This window comes from Eptesicus fuscus, chromosome 12 (assembly GCF_027574615.1).
Source record: "Eptesicus fuscus isolate TK198812 chromosome 12, DD_ASM_mEF_20220401, whole genome shotgun sequence".
NCBI classification, from domain to species: domain Eukaryota; kingdom Metazoa; phylum Chordata; class Mammalia; order Chiroptera; family Vespertilionidae; genus Eptesicus; species Eptesicus fuscus.
The window spans coordinates 22,961,750-22,983,658 of NC_072484.1; the positions used below are offsets into that span (position 1 = coordinate 22,961,750).

General features: G+C 36.3%; 1 long non-coding RNA gene across 1 annotated transcript in view; it reads right to left on the reverse strand.

Annotated features, from left to right (window-relative positions):
* Window positions 1–2,281: 2,281 nt before the first annotated feature.
* LOC114231337 (uncharacterized) overlaps window positions 2,282–21,909 on the reverse strand; it is a 40,789-nt gene continuing 21,161 nt past the window's right edge. Inside the window, exons 3-4 of the long non-coding RNA XR_003617281.2 lie at window positions 3,179–3,270; window positions 2,282–2,645 (exon numbers count right to left, since the gene is read on the reverse strand). This is a non-coding gene — a long non-coding RNA (uncharacterized LOC114231337). The remainder of the gene's footprint in view (window positions 2,646–3,178; window positions 3,271–21,909) is intronic.

Genomic DNA, 21,909 nt, shown 5'->3' on the forward strand with positions numbered 1-21,909 from the left:
CCCATAATATAGGGTAAAGAAACCAAGATGAAGCCAGGCTAGGTGATTTGCCTTGGGTCAAAATAAAGGGGCAGAAAGTGCTATTTATGGCTGGGCTCCAACCCCGTCAAAACTTAACCAAGATCTTCTCTCCCTTTTCCCTCTCTAAAAGTGTTTTTGTCAATTGTAGCTTTGGGAGTGTGGGTTATATTTTTGTGCATGTATGCCTTTTAGTCTAAATCTTTACAGGACTGACACCGAATCTCAATACCAAAAACCAAACAAGAAAAAATAATTCTCTCTTTAAACTAGATTTTTTTAAGGAGCTAATGGAAAAATAAATAAATAAAAGAAGAAAGGAAGTTAAGTGACTGGCAGCATGAAGGTATCAATACAAACAATCATTTATTAAAACTTTCAATTGAATAAGTTGGACTTTCAAACAAACTATGCGAGATGAGAAGAGCAACTGTCTGACTTGAAATATTTGGGGACTTCAGTAGTTCTTTGAGGTCATATCAGACACAAAGTCTGGGACATTTCTCATTTTAGTAAATTTTCACAAGGAAAATACTCAGCTCTTATGCTTACAAAGATTAAAGGAGGGTTTTTTGTAGATAAAGGTGCCATAAGTGCTGATCTAAAATGGTGACATACAAATTGTTCATTAAGTACCTGAGGTTCAACATTCAAGAGTGTATCCTGGTACACCCACTTGCAAATGCCAGCCAGACAGGCTTTTGAGTTATTAACACTCCACAGAAATTAATGGTGCAAAGAGATCAAGATTTTGTATTTCAATGTGATGTCATTTTTTTTTTTGATGTCCCAATGTAAGTCATTTAACTTCTCTGTGCTTAATTTTTTTTCATCTTAAATTGTGAATAAGAATATTTAGTTGGCGAAGTGGTACTAAAGATTAAATGAGAAACTATATATAAGAGCATTTTGTAAACTATAAAATGCTATTATTTTCATCTAAAAGCAACCTGGTATTTATTTAACATTGTGTCACGCCCTTAGGGATTGAAAAAAGAAAATGGCACCATTGACTTTATTCTTCATTCTGCTGCATTTGTTAGGTGTTTAGTATATGCGAGGTACTCTGTTAACACCACCGGTGCCCTCTAAATAAAATAAGATAGGGTCATGACCACTATAAGGTAAAATTGGTCAAGGTCAGAGCAACAATATATGTATGACTATCTCTGTATTTCTTTCTTCCAACATTTATTGAATAGCCACTGCCTTAAGAAATTTACAGAATGGCTGGTGTGTGTGAGTGTGTGCATGACACATGCATGTGTGTACATATACATACATACAAATATTACATTGCCATACATATTATGACAAAATAATTTTATGAGATTATTTAATGATAAAATTGTCTGGAAGGGAGATTCCACAAACTTTAATATATGCCTTTAATATATAGTTCTACACCTGGAACTATTTATACATAAATGCCAAGTGTTTCATAATAATAGCTCAACATATAATGGCTTGGATAATGTTTTTCTTCACTGTAGTTTTTGGCAATATTGGAAGTAAGTAAATAGATGGATACACTTAACTTAAGTGACCAGCAAATGGAAAAGCTGACAAGTCATTGTAAGCAGGCATGACTGGTCGAATGAGGTTGGTTTACCACAATTAGAAGCAGTAAGAATTCTAGAAAAAAAATATGAATGGATGTGGCATCTTCTAGCCTTCTTTGCGTCACAGTCAATATTTAAAAACACTAATAAAATACCACCTCTGCTCAAATGCCTGGTGGATAAATTGAAATAAATGTTTATTTTTAAAGACTTAGTGGTTTTCTTGTCCTTTACTCTCGAGTTGCAGTCCTGAGGTAAATAACTGTAACCTCCTCTTTTCTCTTTCCTATTAGCTAAACCATTCCAAAAAGAGTGATTATCATTGCTTCTGGCACATACAGGATCTCATAATCAATACTGACAATTTGTGTAGATCACATAGAAGATAAGTGTAAATGTATTTAATAAACAATAGGTTGTATACTCTATTACTCTATTATAAACATTCACTGAAATTCTACTGAAGAATTATCTATAGTTAAGATACATCATAGCAATTATTTTCATGTTAAAGCATGGGCTTCCCTAAAAGGTCCTGTGAATCCTGTCATTTAGGAGCCTGGAATTTCATTGAAAACATTCCACACAGTCCACAATCGGCGATGTCCTTTATTACAGTTGTTAACACATCACGAAAAACACAATAACATGACCAGAAGGGACTCTTCAGTTTTTCAAGTGGTTTGAAAAACATTGTCCTTTGATTCTTTTATGAGGGTTCCATAATTTCTTGGGGTTTTCCAGCTGCTCTTTGATTACTGGCCCTGCCAGCCTCTCTTCCCAGACAGAAACTGGGACACTTGACGGTGGTTGTGGTAAATTAATAAGAAGAAAAAATAAACAGAAGGCCCTTTTCCCATGTGTGTTGTTTTTCCTTTGCAAATCTGTTCACTGTACAGTTAATTTGGAGCTTGCAATGCAGGAACCCTGTCTGGCTCTTCCAATTCATCATTCTCTTCTGATGTTATTCCTTCCCTAGAGAGTCCACAAGTAGAACTCACAGCAGGCTAGTGAATGGATGGTCCTTTTTCCAGGTTCCCACATTCTTCTGGGACATCTGTGTAGCTGGATGCAAAGGCAAAGCAAAATTTTCTAGGATTTCTACTACCCACTCCCATAAATTTAATATGATATAAATTAGCAGTAGGCAAATGTTTTCTGTAAATAACCAGATAATAAATGTTTTTTATTTTTCAGGCCATATGGTCTCTGTCACAACTACTCAACTCTGCCATTGTAGCATGAAAGTAGCCATAGATAATACATAAACAAATAAATGTGGCTGGGTTCCAATAGAGCTTTATTTATGGACACTGAAATTTGAGTTTTCTATAAATTTCATGTATCATAAAATATTCTTCTTGTTTTGAATTTTTTCAACAATCCTATATAATAAGAGAGGAATATGCTAATTATCGTGCACAGGGCTACTAGTTTAAACATAAAGACGTATTCAAAACTTGTGAGGCTGTACAAAAACAGACCAGTGTCCAACTTTGGCCCACATTAGCCATGTGTTAACTCTTTGTCTAAATGATCAGATCTTCAAATTTATGTCTCAAGCCAATACTTTTGGACCCCACAGTTGATTATTATACCTTTATTTGTTTGTCCTTCAAACACCTTCCGTGTCCAAGATGAAAGTTGTGGTTCTCCACTCCCATTGCTCATTTTGCTGGGTCTTCCCCATCTAGGAAAAATATTTTCACATCTTTAACCTAGTTGCAACAGATAGAAGGTTGCTAACAATTCTGAGTGCCCTTTAATTATACTCCACAGCCAAACCAGCACTAAATTCTATTCATTATGCTTCTAAAACACACCACAAATCTGCTTAATTCTCTCCATTTGGTCCAAACTATTCTCATCTATTAACTGGATTCTTGTAATAACTTCCTAATTAAAATCTCACCGTTTCTGTCTTTTCTATTAGGTAAGTCTTTGCAAAATGAGTTATTGACATTGCTTCTGAGGTATATGAAAACTGTGTGACAACATTGACAATTTGAATAGGTAAAATAGAAGTTTCCACTCCTATCCACTCTCAGTGCATTTTACCTACTGCATCTAAAGTGAATTTGCTAAAGCATTGTTCATAAAATCATGCTGATGGCTTTCCTTTGCCCTGAAAAACAATCCAAGTTCATAATTTAATTATTAAAGGTTCTACCCGAGATAGACTACTTTTACCTTCATCTCTTCATGACCTCTGTCTATCCTCATCCTTGTTCATTACACCTCAGCCCAACTGGCCTTTATGTTCCTGCTGCATACTTCACCTTTTCCTAGCTCCATGGCTTTTACTCACTCTTCTTTCTGACTGTGGTGGTCTCTTTTTTGCATGGCTGACTCATTTTCATCCTTTAAACTTCAACTTAATTATTAATTCACCAACTGAGCACTTTATCCAAAGTAGGCATCTCTATCTTCTTTGCCTTGATGGTTTCCTTTGTAGGCTGTATTCAATATTGAACAGTTTTGATTATCCTTTTTTAACCAATTAATTATCTGTCTTCCATATATAATGCAAGTGATATGAGGGTAGATACTTGTCTATTGAATTCACTATATCCAAAGACACAGTCTAGCACGCAGCAGCTACATAAGTATTGAATAAATGACCAAATGAATGAATCTATCAATTAAAAAATTTAGACCAAGCCATTATGCTCAATTAATATTTGACAAAGGAGGCAAGAGCATACAATGAAGTCAAGACAGTCTCTTCAATAAATGGTGTTGGGAAAACTGGACAGACACATGCAAAAAAATGAAACTAGATCACCAACTTACACCATTCACAAAAATAAACTCAAAATGGATAAAGGACTTAAACATAAGACGGAAACCATAAAAATCTTAGAAGAAGCCATAGGCAGCAAAATAGCAGACATTTGTCGTAGCAATATCTTTACCAATACAGCTCCTAGGGCAATGGAAACTAAGGAGAAAATAAACAAATGGACTACATTACATCAAAATAAAAAGCTTCTGCACAGCAAAAGAGACCATCAACAAAACAACAAGAAAGCCCACTGCATGGGACAACATATTTGCCAATGTTATCTCCAATAAGGGTTTAATTTCCAACATTTATAGGGAACTCATACAACTTAACAAAAGGAAGATAAACAATCCAGTCAAAAAAATGAACAAATGACCTAAATAGACACTTTTCAAAAGAGGACATACAGAGGTCAAGAGACATATGAAAACATGCTCAAAGTTACTAATCATCCAAGAAATGCAAATCAAAACAACAATGAGGTACCATCTCACACCTGTCAGAATGGCTATCATCAACAAATTAATTAACGACAAGTGCTGGAGAGGATGCGGAGAAAAAGGAACCTTCTTGCACTGTTGGTGGGAATGCAGACTGGTGCAGCCACTGTGGGAAACAATATGGTGTTTCCTCAAAAAATTAAAAGTGGAACTTCCATTTGACCCAATAATCTCACTTCTAGGAATATATCCCAAGAAAACAGAAGCACCAATCATAAAGGATATATGTACCCCTATGTTCATAGCAGCACAATTTACAATAGCTAAGATTTGGAAACAGCCTAAGTACCCATAAGCAGATGAGTGGAATAGAAAACTGTGGTAGATCTATACAATGGAATACTATGCTGCTATAAAAAAGAATAAATTCTTACCATTTGCAACAGCATGGATGGAACTGGAGAGCATCATGCTAAGCGAAATAAGCCAGTCAGAGAAAGATAAATATCACATGATCACACTCATTTGTGGAATATAAAGAACATCATAAACTGATGAACAAAAATAGGTACAGAGACAAAGAAGCATCAAACAGATTGTCAAACTTCAGCAGGAAGGCAGGGGAGGGTTGGGGGGTGGTTAAGAGATCAACCAAAGGACTTGTATGCATGCATGTAAGCATAACCAATGGACATGGATACTAGGGGGAGTGAGGGCATGTTCTAAGGGTGGGAGAGGCCAGCAGGAGGTCAATAGGGGGAAAAGGAGACATGTGTACTACTATTTGTAATACTTTAAACAACAACAAAAAAATTTAGACCAATTTTGTGGTGTGATTTTTAAGTGTATGCAAATTTTTAATAGAAATATGACTTACATTCAGAGAAATGCATCATTCCATAATTTTCATTATAATTTAAAAGCTTTTGTACATTTCTAATTTATTTACAAAAATTACTATGGAAATTCCATGCTGTTAACATTTTTTTCATTTTTTTCTTTTTTTTTTTTACTTAGCCCCAATGCTATTAACATTTTGGTCTTAGTTGTCTAAATCATGTCCTTGGAATCTGCATAGTTACATTGGAACATGAAAATGCTGCATTGTCCAAGATGAATGGCATAAAGGTAATATACCACCAAGATGCTATCACTGAGAAAAGCTGTTCAAGATCAATTTATCCCTCAAGTGAAGCTCTGGGAAAGGAATGTGGGGGCTTTGGTAGAGTAACTACATCTTCTCTGTTGAGTCACACTTGTGTTTATCCTATTTTGTCTGCTTTTTCAAAATCAGAATTTCATATGAAGGATGACTAAGCAACAGAGGTGATTAAAAACAACAGTGCATGGTTGGGGGCTGTGGCCTGAGTTGAAATCCTGACTGTGTAATAATGTCAACCTCTGAGCCCCAATTTCCTTCTCTGTAACATAAAGCTCTGAAGTAGTTTCTGATTAAACTATTATTTTGAAGACTTGGAAGATATTTATAAGGACCTGGTATACTATATGACACAAACTAGGTATATTTAAAGTATCAGTTTATGTGTAATAAATATATTTGAAGGAATAAGTTCCACTAAGTGGAAATTCCTTGTATGTTTGTAATAAAAAGGAGAAGGAATCTGGCTTACGAAAGATATTATACGTTACTCGGATAATTATTTTCTCACTGTTCAGAAGCCTTGTTAAAGATGTGAGCCAGTATTTACTACGTTATACTGCAATGACCAATAGCTTCTGAAACCCAGCAACATATAAAGGTTTACAAAGATTTAGGTATCATTTACCTTATATTTTGGCTGTGGAGCAGCTGCGTATTTCATGACTCTGCTCCATATACATCCTTCATCCCAGAATCCAAGGAAAAGCAATAGCCTTTCTCATAGCAGAAAAAAAAAATGGAAATGGTTGAATCAAATACACCTCATAAACTTCAGACATGGAATGTGTTATTTTGTTCATATTCCATTGGTAAAAGCAAGTCACGCAGGTAGAATGGTGTCATTGAGCTAAGGAAGTTACTCCATGGAAAATCACTGCAATGCACATGGCAACAAGTAGAGTTTATAATTTTCTTACAAGAGGCGGCTGAATAACCGGGCACAATGAAACAATAGACTGCATTAACCTGATTTATTTCTAAAATTAAAAGGAAAAAATAAGAAGAATGTCATCTAGAGTTATGTAAACAAAGTTCTTGCACATGAAATAAACCAATGTTTAAAAACAAAATATTGTTTTGGAGAACCAATGGGTTGAGATGTTTAGCTTAATAGGAAAGACTGATTTCTTAAGTAGCAAATTAGGTAACAGAGTCTTGGAATATGTTTTCCAGCAGTAGGGCTGCTTATATAGGTGGATTTAGTGTTAGACGGATAGATCTGGGAATAACAGATATTCTTCTAAGACAACAGGCCAGCTCTCAGAACTGTGCTCAGCATGAACACATTGAGCCCTAGGCTAAAGGATTTATAGTCTCCTTTAATTAGGCCACAATATATTGATGAAATATTCACCCACTTTTTATTAGATTTGGGCTACACAAAATTACTTATATTAATAGTCATCAGATTAAATATATGGTTTATACACTCAGTTATCAGTAAAGCATGAAAAATTCCCTTTCCCCTCATATTACTTTTGTTTTGCCACAGTAAAATCAAATAAAATATTTCAGCTCTCCAAATAGTACTTGTATAGTTGATCAATATTTGAGTTCAACTTTGTCTCATTTAGAAAGAATTAAAAGAGGCATTCTTGTTTTTATTTTTAAATTGAGAAACTGGCACTCAGGAGAGTGAGTCTTGACCTCTGGCCCTGAGCTGGTAAGGGGGAAGACCAGAAAGGTGCCTGGATTTTGAAGACCAGTGCACTGGCATGGCTTGGCGTTGGTATTTCTGCTTCCCCAGAATTCCACAGTGATGGAAATCTAAATACCTTTACTTTTAAAAATTAACAGATTTTTGCATAGAGAAGAATTAATCAAAATAGTTTTTTTTTTCCTCTAGAGTTAATCTAAACAAACTCTTTTGTTATTGTTATCCATAGTGTTTGGTGTTTTTAGAAAAGTACTTCTAGTTCTATAGACAATGCAGTTAAATTAGGCCAAGCTGGTTTAAACACATAGTTAAATATTTCAATTTTTGAAATAGATGGTTGAAAAAAAAGTTATTTCTTAATCAAGTTTAAAAGTAGTTTACTGGCTAAATTAATGATTCACTTCAATAAAAACATTTAAGACAGTTGTGCATGTGGATACAATGATAAAAAGGAGTTTACACAGAAGCATGTCTTTTCAGGCTTGAACAACTAGGAAAGCATGGAAATACATGTGGGATATTTGTCTTTTTTATGCGGACAGAAAGAAAAACAGAAAAGATACCAAATATTCTAGCTGAAAACTAAAGACCTCTCTTTCCTATTTCTAGCTACCCAGTTGTCTTCCCCAGTCATTAATTTCTCATCTAGACATCCAGAAATTTATACATTTCTTCAAGTTATTGTTTTATATCAACTAAAGCATATTAAACAAAGTTAGGAATTAGGTAACACATTTTTGTGCTTTTAAATTTTTCTAAATATTGCCATCAAGATCTTGGAAAAGGGGGGTCAGATACAAGAGGAAAAAACCTTAACAGACAGAGCAGTGATCCCAAGCATTTCTGTCATTTGGATCTCTTGGCACATTAGTAGGTGTTTTGATTTTTAAAATATTTCTCCATAATATTACAGAGCTGGAATTATAAAAAGGAAGCTTGATAGTCTTCATGGAGAGAACAAGAAACATAAGAATACCTTTCAGTTGAGAATCCAGAATAAGATTATTTTTCTTAAACACAAAACATATAAACTTTCAATCTCAGAGGGTTTGTCTCTGAGATGGGTAGGGGTGAATTTAAACTTATCCATTTATTCGTAGAAGTAGTTATTGGGCACCTAATATGTGTCAGTTGCTGAGGATATAAAAGTAAATAATATTATTATGACCCATATGGTCTTAGATGTTCCTAAAATTTAATTAGTCAACAGCCCATTTTCTGAAGGCCTATCAAAAAATTATCTTGCAGAATGACAATTAGTTCAAATTATGAATTCATTATAAAATACTTTTCATTATAATTGCTGTGTAGATTGATTGTGAAAATGACAAAAAAGAATAACAATGAGATACCACTACACACTTATTTGAATGGGTAAAAACAACAACCTGATGATAGTAATTACTTGCAAGATTGTGGAGCAACAGGAGCTCTCACTCATTGGTGATGTGAATGCAAAGTGGTATAAGTACTTTGGAAGACAGTTTGACATTTCACAAAGCTAAATATACTTTCCTGCCCCAATGATGTTGGACCAAGTCATATGACTTGCTCTATTCAATGGAATGTAAACTGTCATGACTCCTAAACAGAATCATTGGGAAGGCTGCATGGTTGGTTTATATTTTCTTTCCTCTTCCATGAGAATGGCATAGCCCCAAGAGGGTTTCCCTTTCAGCCTTAGCCCCAGATTGAGAAGACACAGGGAGCAACACCAAATCAGTTAAAATGAAATATAAGCAAGATATAAATGGTTGTGGTTGTGAGCCACTGACATATGGGGATCATTTGTTACCAAAACAATGCTAATTAATAAAACTCCCCATTTACATATAAAATGGTGAATTATTGAGAATCCAGAATATAAAATACTAAATAAATTTGCACTAAACTAAACTACACTTTTATCTATAAAATATATGTAGAAAGTCAGGGAATTTTATTTAAGATGGTGTGTGTGTGTGTGTGTGTGTGTGTGTGTGTGTGTGTAATCTTATTGATTCTTTACTTTGGAATGCTGACTCTTCCTTACCACTCCTTGGAAGAACTTGTTTATTTACTTACTTGTTTATTAATTTACTTATTATTCAAAGTAAAAAAGACAGTGATGGGATTATTTGTCTTTGTAAAAAATAAAGTACAATGAAATTGCTTTGATTTAGTGGTGATTCACAGATGATACCAGACAAAACAGAAATTGTTTTCTCCTGTTGAGAACCCTGGATAATTTTTGAATGATCAATGTTAATATGCAATTGACAGCCAAATTGCCTTTCAGAAAATTGTTTTTTTTGGTCAGTGGATTTTTTTTCAGTCAATTGGTATCCATCTCTATCTTACAGTCTAGGTTCAGGAAAGACTGAGCTTAGTCCAAAGATTTTAGGCAGCAAGGAATTGTTAGATGTGCCCAATGGCATATTTTTATTCATATATTATTTAGCACTATCTCCAAGAGAAGCTAACCTGCATCCCCAAAGAGAGTGACTGTAAGTAATGGAAATATGAGTTAAATGTGGGTGGCTATACTAAAAGGTTTATTATAAACTAAGTCATCAAGACTTCTGAGTCAGGGACTTGACTGATATGATAACGCTGTCATGCCAGAGTGAGGAGGAGTCTGCCTTCCACTACCCTGAACTTAGTAATGTGACAATGAAGTGGAAGAAGTCCAGGACCTTGGTGGGAAATAGATGGAAGTGAGCCTGGACTATCTATGTGAAACCCATAATCTCGTCAATGCAGGAAATGCTGTCAGCAAGACTGAGGTGCTTTGGATTATATTGCTGGGGATCCAGACCAGCCTCTAATGTTTCCATCAAGGATATTGCCTGATGATGTTCTGCCTTCACTCTGAACTCCAGAGGAGAAGAAACTTGAGATGTGGTTTAAGTTATTGTAAACTATATGTCTTTCATAGGTCAGTATAACTTCTATATAACTATCTGATACCTGCACTTCCCAAAATCCAGTCAGGCTAATGGTTCAGAATGAGGCCACAATGAATCTCTGAGAGAAATATGGGATTTTCTTTTATTTTTAAGGGCCAAATATCTCCTGTTGTGGGGATAGACTCAGAGATATGTTATGTAAGTAGAGGTCTTAGAAAGGCAAGACCTAACCGGAATGTTTGAAATCTTACACAGGCAAGGTGATCTGTCATTTTCCCAGGAAGTCTGAAGAGCTGTTGGATGGACCACTTCATAACTCCCTGGCCAATCAGCACCTTAACAACATTATAAATGTGGCACCCTTGAGAATCTGTGTGGGGATGTAGTACATTTCTCCTAATACCTAGGTCCTCTAGGTGCTTAATTCAAACTCTCAAAATGATTTGAGATTTGAGCATTAACTTGGACAAACCCAGGGTGACTAGTGAGAATAAATTTTCCCCCAGGATATCTGAGCAGTTCACATTGCTTTTCTGATTCAACTACTTATGGGTTTATGGACAGTGTCTAAGCAACATATGCAGACAGAAAGGTTTAGGTTAAGAATTTTCAGAAGCCAGGTTCCAATCATATTTTGGTGTATTCCTACCTCTCTTAATATATGTCAAAATAAAGACAAATAAATGTAAAGACATATACCAGGTATGAGTGTTCTCAAAGTTTTAAGAATAATGTCTTCAATATAGTTCCCGGAAATTGCAAATATTAAATTCTTCCAAAAAGACCATTTTGGGGTTATCTCTGTTTAGCTGGTGCAATAAACTTGGCATTAGTCCACCCACGTGATCATCTAGCAGTGAGACTGCCTCATTAATCTTGGCAACTTGTAACATTTGCTGTGAAATTTGTTTCTGTAAATCATTGAGCTTATGTTCCCTAAATTGTAGAATGAGGCTAAATCTTCACAATAATTTCAGAAGTTTTGAGAGAGACTGAAAAGAGAAACCCATAATACATAAAGATTGTCAAGTCTGTTTCTGTAACATCCTGCATGAAGTTCTAAACCAGAGAGGAACAGCAAGGTTATAAACTACCTGAGAGAAAGAGCCAGTCAAGACCGAATCACAATGACTTAGAGATGGGAATGAGCTCAGGCCCATTACATAATACTCACTATTGTGCTCTGGCTTAGTCAGAGCCAAATTCAGGAAGCACATTCCATTAGACTAAATAAAGCTTCGATCATGTGTAAACTTTCCAGCTTGAATAGGCAGCCATTCTATCACTCATCAGGCTAGATGCATTTAATGGGTGTAATTTCTTCCTCATATTTCTATGTGTTTATTGTTTCATTTTTATTATAGGAATTTGGGCACCTTATAAAGCTTATTATTTTCTGTTAAGCCTAGGCTTAAGTAAATAGTGTTCTACAGGGTGTACATGAAAATATGTTTCCTTTAGATTGTCAGAAGAATGGGGCAATCTGATTCAACTTAACTATGAGATTAGAAGAAAGGAAAAGTGAAAAAAAAAAAAAGTGTCCAGCACCAAGCCAATGTATCTTGAAAGTGTATAGAAATTATTTGTGGGAAGATTGTTTAATGATATACATTATAAAGTATATTGTAAAGTATAAATCTTCAATTCTAGAAGTTTTAATTCTGTAGACTCAAGATGGAATTTAGAAAAATTATTTCGAGAGCACTTCACAAGTGATTTTGATATAGGTGAACATTGCCTTGGGCCCCTGTAAATTACATTAAATTTGTTCTTAATCACTTAAAAGGAAAGGAAAGAAGATGGAAGATGAATGTTATTTTTGTTCTTTTCAGGCCAATTATATGAAAAGATGAATGTCAGAAATTGTCCATGCAACATTTTAATTTCAAAATTAAACTTCATTTATGGGAGCTGCTGAGACACCCAGCTTTTGAGGATTGTCTGATCCAGGTCTCACTCAGCTGGCTGCTGACAGATCTTCAGTTGGAAGCAAGTGCTCATTAAGCATGATGCAAGCGAGCGAAGTGCAATATATATATTTTCCAAGGTAATGATCTGCCCCAATAAAAAAATACAGGGAAAAAAGTGGAGAATTAGCCTCTGAATATTTGGTGGGGTAATGGTAAGAGATGGCTTAGTTAGTTATTTTTGTGGGGGGAAATAGGCTAAAGGTTATCCTATTGTTCTTCAAAATTTCCCCCAAATGTAGACCAGAAACAAAGATTTAAAAGTAAATTGTTTGGGCCTGGCCAGCGTGGCTCAGTTGGTTGAATGTCATTCTGTACATAGAAGGGTTGCCCGTTCAATTTGAGTTCAGGGCACATGACTGGAATTGCAGGTTTGATCCCCAGTTGGAAAGCATATGGAAGGCAACTGGTAGATATTTATCTCTCACATCCGTGTGTGTGTGTGTGTGTGTGTGTGTGTGTGTGTGTGTGTGTGTGTTTGTTTCTCTCTCTCTCTCCCTCTCTCTAATCATGTCCTCAAATGAGGATTAAAATAAATAAATAAATAAATAAATAAATAAATAAATAAAAGTAAATTGTTTGAGAGGTGATTTTAGGAAACACTGGTAGAGGAGTGTTGGAGCAGTAAGACTGGCATTGGAAGGCAGCCAATAAGAATGCTTGATCAAGCAAGTTACCACTGTGAACAACTGGGACTCAGTCCTCATGGGGGACCTCAGGGAAACAGTGTAGAACATATGTGCATCAGGGTTAGCCCGTGCCCCTAACTACTCACCTGCCTGCTTGATCACCCCTAACCACTCTGCCTGCCTGCCTGATCTCCCCTAACTAATCGCCTACCTGCCTGATTGCCCCTAACCACCTCTGCCTCAGCTCCCACCACTGCAGCTTCATCTGGAAGGTAATCTGGAAGGACATCAGTCTGGAATGACATCCCGAAGGTCATTCGGCTGTCCAGTCTAATTAACATATTATGCTTTTATTATTATAGATATGCTTAGTATCTTTTCCAAAAATGTTGAAGTGTCCAACAGCTGCACAGACTACCACTTTGCAAAGAATTAAAACCATCCCTTGTTCATGAAGGGCAAACAATTACAGTGCTTGTGGACACAATGCCCTAAAGCTATATGAATGGAATCACAGGGATTTTTTCCACTGGAGATTTGCAAACTCATCAGATGCAGACACTGTAGCAAGGTAGCATGCCAGATTTAAATTTTATTCTGCCTTAGGTCAGTTCTGAAATTCAGGAGACTTCCTCTTGTGTACTCTGCAGATCCAAGCACGCTACATTTGAGTTTGATACACACAGACAAACCCCCAAGGTACAATTGTTTGTGTCTTTAAATTCAATTTATCCCAACTTCCACTTTTTGCCCTCCAGCAATATTTACACATTCTAAAAGGATTTCCTGGCTACAATCATGCCTGGGAATGCTTTTCATGGTATCTTAACTTAAAGCTACCAGCGTGGCACTGGGACAATTAATATCAAAAGATATCCTAAATTGAGTGTCAATTTATCAGTTTTTGTATATTGTGGTCTCTATAAGGGACTTTTTGCTTCTATTACAAATTACTGTCAAAACATTTTTTTCCAAAAAGATAAAAAATCCACCTATCAATATTATAATTAGGATGCAAGTATAATTTTGCAAATTGGATTTATTCTGCTGATTTGGGTACTTTCAGTACTGTTTTATTGTTGAGACAGAAAAGCCAAAAATTTCAGCTGTGAAATCCCCTAAAGCACCACTGGCAATTGAAATTTTTGTGTTTCTTAAATGATAAAGCCTTGTTAAAAGTGTCCAAATTAGCAGAATGAGTTGGTAAGATAAATAAGGATAGAATGAGTTGAAAGAGATGCTGATTAAAAGACATGATAGAAGAAAATTATATGTACACCCTCCACATTTGTGTTACACTCTTTCAAATGTGTGCCCCTTTGACTACCAATTTGGAGAACAATTTGGAGAATGCAGAGGGAAATACAGAAGGAAGCAAGAAAGGGAAAGAAGGATAGAAGGTAAAAAAAAAAAAAGATGGGCATCATTTGAGATTATAGTGATCGAGTGAGTGAAAGAACCAGCAACCTTCTCGGTCTTAGTTCACTCATCTATGAAATGCTGGTATTGATGAGGATGGTCTCTGATGAGTCAATTAAGTACAACCCAGCTGGTGTAGCTCAGCAGTTGAATATTGACCCAGGAACCAAAAGGCCACAGGTTCGATTCCCGGTCAGGGCACATGCCTGGGTTGCAGCCTCAAACCCCTGTGGGGAGCATGCAGGAGGCAGCAGATCTGTATCTGTCTATCCCTCTCCCTTTCTCTCTCTCTAAAAGATCAATAAAAAGCATGAAAAACACACACACACAAATAAGTCTAAAGTTCTTCAGTTCTTTGCTTTTACAGTGATTACCTGATTTTAGCCATTAGCCAGTGAAAGAGCTCAGAACAACTGTCCCCCATATCCTTGGATAAAAATAACTCTTTGTAAAAACAGTCTGTGAGAACAAATTGACTTCCAGATTATTTTGTATTTTTGTATACACAATTTTAAATTATCAGACTGTTCCAGCTTCAGAAAGGACTTGAGCATAAAGTGACAGAAACAGTCTCCAGGGTAACCTGGTTACTTGAGAGATCTTTATACGAGGAGCTGCGTGAGCCATGTTGCCAGCTGGCCCCGTCACTGAGCTCAGAAATGGAGGCTATTAACTGCACATAGGCAGTCAATTTTCAGGTTGAGTTTACTGGAACACTGCCCAAAGTTTAAGGGATGAGTGTTGCCTTCTGGGGCAGATGTTTCCCAAAGGAAATAACAAACACCAGCCACCAGTCAGGTATTTTAGTTCCAGAATTGATGTCAGTACAAATGTAGAGTCATCTCTGCCTCTGGCTTCCCATCTCTGAGTCAGAGTGAGACACTGGTGCATCTCACTCTGGTTTGGACCAGGAGACAGCATGATGCTTCCAGCTGTTTTCACTTTGGAGGTGGCAGAGTCCATTTAGGAGTAATAAGGATCTGTATCAGGGGGTTCCATCATGTTCATTCCTGGAAGACTTGGCCCAGAGGCTGACTTCATCACAGCTCCTTGTTCCACAGAAGTTCCGCATTATTACCTGAGCAATAACGTCCATTCTAGCTTCTTTTCCCAGATCACTTGCCTGTCATTGGAACATGGGGCATCCTGCATGGCCACAGAGCTGGTCTTTAATCAGCTCACTGAGTTATGTCAGATAATTGGCCTGAGGTCATACATGGTTCTTCCTCTGAAGTTCAGATGAATAATCACCACTTGTATAGGGGCTTATAACTCCAGTTGGTCCTGGATACAAAAAGACTAAGAATATAGAGTAGTCCCTTTGACAGTAAGTCACTTAAACATCAATCTAATGTTGAAAACAAAGAAAATAAATTTTCTTTATGTCCAAAACATTTCACCAAACTTAGAGTAGGGAGGCCAAGGCTCCAGGCAAGTCATGTTTTCTAAGTGTACAGCTTGGCAAACTCACACACTGAGCTCACCCTCACTACTGACACCTAATCCAGACACAGAGCATTGCCAGGCCTTGAAAACTGTGCTTGTGATGGTTCCTAGTCATTATCACGGCCCATGCCCCCTAGAGTAACCATTGTCCTGACTTCTGACACTCCCCCCACTGCTTTTGAACTTTATGAAAATGCTATCATATGTTATATATGCTTCTGATTGGGTATTTCTGCTCCATATAATGTTCATATAATTTAATGATGCTATTGTGTATAGTTGGTAGTTCATTAAGTATCGTCACTACATACTGTTCCATTGTGTGAAAACAGCACAATTGATTTACCCATAAAACTATTGAAAGGCATCAGGGTAGTCTCAGGTTTTGAGCTAGTGTGTATACAGCTTCTATGAACATTCTTGTAGGGTGTGCATATATATCCATTTCTGAGGGAATATTTATTCCTAGTGGTTGAATTACTAGTTCTTAGGGAATTTAATTTTTTACCTGTAGCAGGCAACCTCAATTTCCAAAGTATTTATATCAATTTACATTCCAACAGCAAGTGGTCTATAAGTGTTTCAGTAGCTCAACATCCTCATTAATATTTGATACTGTTTGTCTTTCCAACTTTATCTATTGGGTATGTCATTAAGCCACATGTTTTATATAGGTAAAATACATACAAGTTCCACAAACATAGGCAAAATATTGATCAAAACAACAAAGTAAAATCACATAGGTAGCATGTAGAATTCATTCATTCATTTATTCATTCAGTCAGTAAGTACAGACATTCAAAGGAGATTTTACAACAAATGAACAACTAGGAAATGGAAATTTCAATGAAAAGATTAAAGAGAGATGTTTTTATGCAGATGCAATTATGTTTTTCCTGAAAACTCTGTTTCCATGTGTTCCTCATATGGATGTTAAGTGTCTCTTACACCTCCAGGCCCAGAATGATTTCATTATTTTATTTCTTAGCAATAATAATAACAGCAACAACCATAGCAATAGTAGTTTAAGAAATTGAGCTCATTGACTTTCACAACATGCTTTCATTCATGCTGTTTGATCTGATTCTCATAATTGTGAGATAAAAGTGGGTTTTTCTCTTTAGTGCACAATCAAGGGGATGGGGTCCTGAGATAATAAAGGACTTGGGCAAGTGATCAGAACCAGTAATAAGAGATGCAATAGATGTGGGATTTGAAGAAAGGGCTTTAGTCTTCTTAGCCTCATGATTCCCTTCTTTACCCTCAACATAGCTCTGCCAATAAAGACATTTGTACAATAACCTGTTTAGTTTTATTTTGTTTAATCATTGATTTAGAGACCAGATCAAGTTATGTTATTCCCATTTCACAGATGAAGACAGACAAGCTCTGGGGGAATTTCAGAATTTTCCATTTTTTAATGACCAATTAGCCAATGGGGAAACTCATAGGGAAACACTAACATATTCATTAATTTCTTCAATTATGCCTACCAAAATAAAAGTGCTTGGGTAAAAGGGAGCAGGCACAACCATATGTATCAGGAAGCTTCTGATGGAATAATAAGCATTGCTGTAATCTTAGTTCACATTTCTCTGCCTTTGTTTGGACTCACAATTTCTTCAATCTAGCCAAAGAAAATGAAGCTCCTATAAGGTGAATGTTATAAAACTTAGATGCTCAGATTTAGAGCAATTCCATACTCAAAAATTCTAGAAGCTTGCCTAATTTAAATTAAGTGAATGTATCTTCTTTGTTGCCCCAGGGTCCTTCTCTGGTCCACATTCCATAGTAGATAAAAACGTAACTGGACAACATTCATTGATGGCCACTGGATGAGCCCAGGCTTTCAGAACACAGGCAAAAAAAATCACCAATTTTGAAGTAACACTAGGTGATTACAAAACATGTCAACACTAGGTGATTTAAAATGAGATTTAAGCCTTTCTTGTTCCCTTTGGATTTTGTTGTTTGGGGATAGGGTGGGTAACAGGAAAGGAGTTTATAGAATATATCCCATGGGTCTTTCTGTAAAAAAGAAAAAGGAGGAAAAAACCTCCCAGTGTTTTCTAATTTCAAGGCCAAATAACAACAAAAAAGCTTTATTGTTTCTTTTGTTAATTCTCCCAACTGTGTTGGAAGTCCCAAGCAGTGAGTCAGCCCAAGTAAATTAAGCTGGTGTATCCAATATTTCACAGAGTCCAAGTTGGAGTAGCATCCTGCCAAGTGGATATGTTTAGTTAGAGGTGTTTGTGTTAATGTACATTCTCCATGTGGTTTAGGTCACCCCAGTGGCTAAACTCCACTCCTTTGCACTGGCAAGGTACCAATGCCCACTAAACCAGATCATAATGTCCACTGGAACAATTAACTAATTTTTAAAAAATACCAAGAAAATATGTTAGAGCTATACATTTTGGATAATTAATCATGTAAAGTAAATGTATTGCTCATAAATATGTCCAGAATGGAAAAAATATTTATTGGTGGTCTCATCTCAGTCTCAGGCTACCTGATTGGAAATTGAATTTAAAAAATGAAAAAATTTGCCAAAACCGGTTTGGCTCAGTGGATAGAGCATTGGCCTGCAGACTGAAGGGTCCCAGGTTCGATTCCAGTCAAGGGCATGTACCTTGGTTGTGGGCACATCCCCAGTGGGAGGTGTTCAGGAGGCAGCTGATCAATGTTTCTCTCTCATCGATGTTTCTAGCTCTCTATACCTCTCCCTTCCTCTCTGTAAAAAAAAAAATCAATAAAATATATATTTAAAAAAATGAAAAAATTTAAAACTTGCCCAAATAAAAATTGAATATTAATTTTTAAAAGAATTATTTGTAGACAGAAAAAATTCCCTATATGTTGAACCATTATTGTACATTTCTTATTGGAATTGATTTGTCCAGATCTGGTTTATATGAATTCTTTACAAAAATATCTATAATACAAATATATTTTGGGTCTTAGGACAACTAAATTATTTTATATTTAACTTAAATCATACAAATAAAGCTCCAATGAATTGCAGATGCAGTAAAACTTGTTCCTGTTCCAAAATATGTCTGGGAAACCAGAGGTAACAGTGGATTTCAACTTAGTATGTTGTCAAAAGCAAAATAGCTCGATATGGATTGAGAAAAATGTTCTTAGTTTTTGATTGTTGAATAATGAATTCCTCATTATCTACAAATGTTCAGTATAGCTGTCAAAGGCAGAATAGGATAGATACAACAAGACTGAAAAAAGCAATATCCCGGGCAGAGATCCCACACGAAGAAACCCAATGTCTGCAGCACCTCATCACAGGCGGAAAGAGCATGATTAGTTGGAAAAAGGCATTCCATTTTGGATATTCTAGAAAAATGCAATCTTTGCATTGCCTGCACTCATTAGAGACTACAAAAAAGCATGAGAACAAGCTGTGGTCATATTTTAGAAATGTTCCTTGGAGGAGCAGTAATATATATAAACTTGAAATGCTTTAAACTGTGTCTTTAGCACTGTGGGTGTTTTTGTGTGTTTTTTTTTGTGGGAAGGAGATAGTGGAGAATAGAAAATGAGTGAGGAGAAATTCTCCTAAAGGAGACAGTCAAGCAATGCAAAGAAAAGAAAACAATATCCAAAGCAATACATTAAGCATGTCAACAGTGGTAACAAGACTGACTGTGGACAATGGGGAAATACAGAGTGTTGGGGCTTGGCTTTGCTTCTGTGACAGGCAAAGTGATGTTCGTGTTAGAAGAAGCCAGGAGAAAGTCATGAGAGTCAGAATTATTTCATGTGAAAGGAAATTGGTAACAATTAGAGTACTTAGAGAAGGGAAGTTTGGTGATTAATTTCAGAAACTAGGAGTCTTATAATAGAAAAAGAATGGGCCCAGCCAGAGTGGCTCAGTGGTTGAACATTGACCTATGAACCAGGAGGTCACAGCTTGATTCCTGTTCAGGGCTCAATCCCCAGTGTGGGGCATGCAGGAGGCAGCTGATTCTCTGTCATCACTGATCTCTCTGAAATCAATAAAAATATATTAAAAAATTAATGGGATATTGTGTGGGAAAGGATATACTGCAGCATCCAACTGATGGGGGGGAGGGATGGACATATATTCCTTTTCTTCACTTCTTTATTAAGATATTATCCTCTCAAAGTTGTCTAAAATGACCATTCTATTGAAAATTCATCCCAGCCTCTTTTCCCCTACATTCCTTACCCCTCCTGTCTTACCATACTTTTTAAAATGTAGCATAACACTTTCTAAATGTATATTAGTTTTGCTTTATTTTCTTTATTGAATGACAGCATTTCCCTAGCTGGAGTGGAAGCCCACTGAAGGCAGGGAATTGCTTATTCAGTGATGTGCCTCAAGCATCTAGAACTGCCTGGCATAAAACAAGCACTTGAAAAACATTTGGTGAATGCATGAAAGAATTGGAAACATAATATTCAATGAGGCAAGGTCACATGCTAAACTTTAACTGTGAAATTTCTCATTATAAAATAAGTCACTTGAAGCCCACATTACACTGTCTCTTGGAGCCAACCTACTTTACAGGAGGGTAGCAAACATTAGAGAGAGAATAGAAATTTCTATTAAATGTCATTGAAGAAGAGTATGAGAACTATAAGGGTACAACATGGGGTTGAATTTAGAAATCTGCCTTTGTGGTAGGTATTCTAAACTGAATAGAATTCTAATATATCTCTCTCCAAAAAGAAAACAAAACAAAACTATGTGTTTGTGCACCTAATCCACAACAGAGACACATCAAATTCATGAAACTTCTTAATAGCATCTGGAATCCCAACTTTTATCAATTGGTGTAACACAAATATGATGGCATTTAATCTTGGTAAAGTGCAGTTTTAGGAATGTCTGCTGAATATTGCCTTAGGCTCCTCAAATTTTTTAAGACCTGTCATGTAAATACATGCTTAACAATCTCATTTAAACAACTTCTTAGTCTACAGCAAGCAAGAGATCAGTGAAACCATTAAAGATATTTCTGTATATTCCCTGTAAGCTGGAATGAAGAATTCAAATGCAAATATGATCCCTGTCTTACCCTTATCTCATTAGCACTCACAGTTCCCATATGATCTTTTTTGGCTTGAGATCATTCTTTGGGAGAAAGAACATGCATGGTCTATACATAGCAGAAGTGCCAGGGAGTTAGCTGTCCTACATGAGGCCCCCACTAATGAACAAGGATTGGAGGACAAATGTGCATATCCTCACCCCTTGGGCAAAAAAATTCTGACATGTCCTCAGTGGAATTCTGCTACAGTTGCTGACAGTGGTAATCTTCTCAGAAATGCACCTTAAATTTCCTGTCTCCCAATCCCTGGCTCACTTCCCCATTCCTCTATCAGTGCTCCCTGAAATCACATTCTTACACTCAAATTCTCATCTCTGGTTCTGCTTCTGAGGAATTCCAACCTACTACAAACGTATAATATATTTATGAAGATAAGGCAATATTTCTAGAAAGCAAACAACGCCAGTACTGAAATGCCAGAATATGTGACAGGAGCTAACTACCATAAAAAGAGAAGGTTTTAATTTTGATGAAGATGACAGATAGACTTTGTACTTTAGAAAGAAAATGGGATATTTTGCCTTAATATGAGAGATACAGTGGCTTTTCGGCTGAATATGAGAGGTGAGAGATGCTGTGTATCAGGAAAAGAGCATAGAAACTTGTGGAATTCAATAAGGGCATCAGGTTGTTTCAGGAATAAGTCTGATAAAAATTGGCCAACCACCAAGTGGCAACAGAAGAGGCATCATAAAGTGTCTTCTGTTATTCCCTATATGGCCAACCAAAGTTTTAAAGTTTAAAAATAAATGATATTTCTGCTTCCACCCTCTATAATAAATCCCCAGGAATCACAATTTGTGTGTAGTGGATGCCATTGGAGTCCTTACTTGGGTCACTGTT